At 49.4% G+C, this 3,887-nt stretch overlaps 2 non-coding genes across 2 annotated transcripts; both read left to right on the top strand.

Moving 5' to 3' along the window:
• Nucleotides 1–629: 629 nt before the first annotated feature.
• Nucleotides 630–692, top strand: LOC116075561. Its single transcript, XR_004112603.1, has one exon. It is a non-coding gene; the product is annotated as a small nucleolar RNA SNORD48 (small nucleolar RNA).
• A 1,270-nt stretch (nucleotides 693–1,962) lies between these two features.
• LOC116075560 lies at nucleotides 1,963–2,028 on the top strand. Its single transcript, XR_004112602.1, has one exon. It is a non-coding gene; the product is annotated as a small nucleolar RNA SNORD52 (small nucleolar RNA).
• Nucleotides 2,029–3,887: the final 1,859 nt, after the last annotated feature.

Raw genomic sequence — 3,887 nt, 5'->3', positions numbered from 1 at the left:
TTAGGCTGCCTGTTCCTTTTTTCCTTTTTTTCTTTCTTTTTTTTTTTTTTTTTTTGGCTTGGTAGTTTATCAAGTCGTCGACATATACACGATTCTCTTACCCAGGACAGTGAGAAACATAATTCCTCTTCGTTCCCTTCGCATTTGTCAGCGTGATCGAATCAGGCATATGCGAAGACGACTATGTCCGTCAGGACCCCCGGCCTGGCGCGGGTATAAATGGCGGAGGCGGGGGGCCTTCAGGTCTCTTTGTGCGCTCGCCCACGCTCTTCGCCATGTCTTCGTCCTTCGCTGCTCTCCACCGGTCGCGGCGGGGGTCTGTGGAGGGCAAGGCACAGGTCGGCCTCGTGCAGCAGGTATCCTGGGGTCCTGTGGGGAGGGCTCTGCGGGGTGCGGCCGGGGATGATGACCCACATTTACAGACTAGAGTTTCTGATGTCCACGTGACGCCACCCCTTCTCACTGACCCAGCCTGGGGTGGGGAGGCTGCTGGCCGGGATCTCTCGGAGCCGTGCTCACTCAGTGTTCTCTTCCAGGTTCCCGACCTGCAGGACCCAGTAGTAGCACGATGGTAAGCGGGTGCTGCGAGTGGTGGGCGGTGTGAGGAGGGGTGACTTCGGGGAAAGGACAGTAATGATGACTTCTGGTGATTCTGAGTGTCTCGCTGACGCCATCACCGCAGCGCGCTGACCGTCCCCGGGTCCAGAATCTGCAGGGGCGTGGGTTTTGAGCGTTAGTGGGATGGAACTCTTGGTGATGTATTTCTGTGTCTTGCTTTCTGTTAGGGGTTTGAGGACACACGCTGGCTGCCTAACCTTGAAGAAAGGTTAGTATTAGGGTCTAAAACACTTAGTTCCGTTAAGACCGGAGGTTTTATGGATCTGCCATGCTTGTCCCCTGTTTGCCTTTTTGGAGGGGGGAAGGTTCGAGACAGGGTTTCTCTGCGTGGCCCTGGTTGCCCTGATGGTCTCAGATCCGCCTGCCTCTACTTTCTGGGATTAGAGGCATGCAGCAACGCGGCCCAGCCCTTGTTTTTTCGAGACAGGGTTTCTCTGTGTAGCCCTGGGTGTCCTGGAACTCACTCTGTAGACCAGCCTGGCCTCAAACTCAGAAATCTGCCTGCCTCTGCCTCCCAAGTGCTGGGTGGGATTAAAGGTGTGAGCCACCACTTCCCAGCCTTTGTTTTGTTAAGATTGGAACTGCATTAGGCAATCTCCAAGCCACCACGTTGCCATTTTTTATTTTTTTTAAGGTTTATTTATTATATGTGAGTACACTGTAGCTGTCTTCAGACACTCCAGAAGAGGGCGTCAGATCTCATGGATGGTTGCGAGCCACCATGTGGTTGCTGGGATTTGAACTCAGGACCTTTGGAAGAGCAGTCCGTGCTCTTACCCGCTGAGCCATCTCGCCAGCCCCGCCATCTTTCTTTTTAGATATAATCTTCCTAACTCTAAAACCTATGGCGGCTAGGCTTTATCCATGAGCTGCCTTGATCGTTTCCTTGTGCTTTTAACTTTTGCCAGTATGGATTACTCCGCAACAGTGGTTCAACCTTTGCTGTTGCAGTATGCAGGCTGTGTAAGGCTCCCTTGGTGACACAGGTTGAGAGCCACTGCTCTAGACCATGTTTCTTTTGGTATTTAGACAGGCTCTCAATTCAGCATGGCCTTCCTTAGCCTTTGTTTTCGAGACAGGGTTTCTCTGTAGCCCTGGCTGACCTGGAACTCAATCCACCTTCCTCTGCCTCCCAAGTGCTGGGATTACAAGCATGCGCCACCACTGCCTGGCTTAGGTTAGCCTTAGTCTTAACGGTTATATTTCAGTCCCCAGAGCGGCTTTGGTTTTATGTAGTTCTGCAAAGCCTAACAGGACAGACACACTGGCTACCATACCCCTGTTTATTATCTCTCATATTAAACATTGCCTGGGTGCTTTCCTTGATTCGGGTCTCCCAGAGTTGAGAATGATGATTTCACAGACTAGAGTCTCTGACACTGCTCTTGATGTCAACTATAAATCTGACTCATCTTGGGGAACCTGAATTCTTCCTCTTCGTCCTTGAGATGGAACCTAGTGTTGCACTGGCTCTGTGGAGATGCATACCCTCTTCCTGCTTCTCATTAGTTGTGTCTTTTCCAGGGTAACCTGAAGGCTGCTCAGGGGCCCAATCCCCTCACCTAGATGTGGGCTAACCTTAGGATCCAGACTAAGGTGCAATCCGAGAAGTGACCGGAGTGGCGTGATCATTTCATTGTCTAGTGAGCCAGCCCTTTGTCCTGCCTGCAGTGGAGGTGAGTGGTTAACTCACTTTCAGTGTAATAAAGCATGACTACTAAAGGCAGTGGGGTGGGGTGAAGGCTTCGTATGTCACTAGGGCCTGTAAAGTTAACAAGCGCAGTGAACTCGTGGTTTGCAGGCTGTAATGCTGACCGAGTTAGAAGCCCAGCTTCATGCTTACTGTTTTCCTGCATTCTTTGAATTTTCAGGGCTTTGCTGCTACTCACACTGACAAGTTGGATGGCCTGTTACCGGCTATCTGAACGGGAGAGGATGCAATCTGTGTGCTGGCTGGACCGTATCAGCGACATCTGTCTATTCAAGTATTCCCAGACTGAGCCAGGTCTTCATTTGAGCATGAGTAATAGACAATGTAATAAAAGCTTATCTTGCCTAAAGTACGTCTATTTTATATTTATACAATGGCTTGGAGTGGAAGTGCATAGTTTCCTGATTCTAATAAAATATTCTAAAAGGACTTGACTATTTGGTGTCACCTTTGGTTGGTAAGGAAAGATTTATGGGTTGGGTGGTGGTGGCACACGCCTTTAATCCCAGCATGTGGGAGGCAGAGGGAGGCCAGCTTGGTCTATAGAGTTAGGACAGCCAGGGCTATTTATGGGAATAAGATAGGGGCGTGTCTGCGCCCCACCCGCCTGCCATACACAAATGTGCAAGAGCAGTGTTGAGCTCTCCTGTCACCAGTGTCTGGTTTGGAATCTGATAGCACTGTTGCCAGCTGTTTAGGAAGCAGAGCAAGTCCTCCTCCCCCATGCATACACTAAGCAGGGAGTAAAGGACAGGATAGAGTACCCCTGGGAAATAGACCCTGGCCCTGCATTCTCTCCAACCTGTAAACCTAGGTGTACCTATCAGGTACCAGAGACCTCCAGCATCCAAGAGTGTCCCAGAGCTTCCAGTTTCTAGGAAGCCAGGTGTTGGCTGCTCAGGAAGCACTTGGGAGGCAGAGGTAGGTGGATTTCTGAGTTCGAGGCCAGCCTAGTCTACAGAGTGAGTTCCAGGACAGCCAGGGCTATACAGAGAAACCCTGTCTCATAAAGTGCTTAGGACAAAGGCTAACTTCAAGGGGCATACCTGCAACCAAGCATTTGGTGAGGAGGAAACTGAAGGATCAGAGGTCACCTACTGCATAGAGGGTTCTCAGCAGTCATCACTTGAATTGGGGAAAAAAAAACTCAACAAAAGTAGATTTAAAAGCTCTAGGCTGGGGGCTGGTGAGATGACTCTGTGGTTAAGAGCATGGACTGTTCTTCCAGAGGTCCTGAGTTCAATTCCCAGCAACCACATGGTGGCTCACAACCATCTGTAATGAGATCTGATGCCCTCTTCTGGAGTGTCTGAAGACAGCTACAGTGAACTTACATGTATTAAATAAATAATCTTTAAAAAAAAAAAAAGCTCTAGGCTGGTGAGATGGCTTAGCAGTTAGGAGCACTGAAGGTCCTGAGTTCAAATCCCAGCAACATGGTGGCTCACAACTACCTGTAATGAGACCTGACCTCTTCTGACAAGCCTGAAAACAGTTTCAGTGTACTTATATATAAATTTTTTTTTTTTTTGATTTTTCGAGACGGTTTCTCTGTGTA

The sequence above is a fragment of the Mastomys coucha genome, unplaced genomic scaffold (genome assembly GCF_008632895.1).
Source record: "Mastomys coucha isolate ucsf_1 unplaced genomic scaffold, UCSF_Mcou_1 pScaffold3, whole genome shotgun sequence".
Lineage (NCBI taxonomy): Eukaryota > Metazoa > Chordata > Mammalia > Rodentia > Muridae > Mastomys > Mastomys coucha.
Note: the sequence above shows the minus strand (reverse complement) of the source record. Positions and strands in the feature narration are given on the sequence as shown.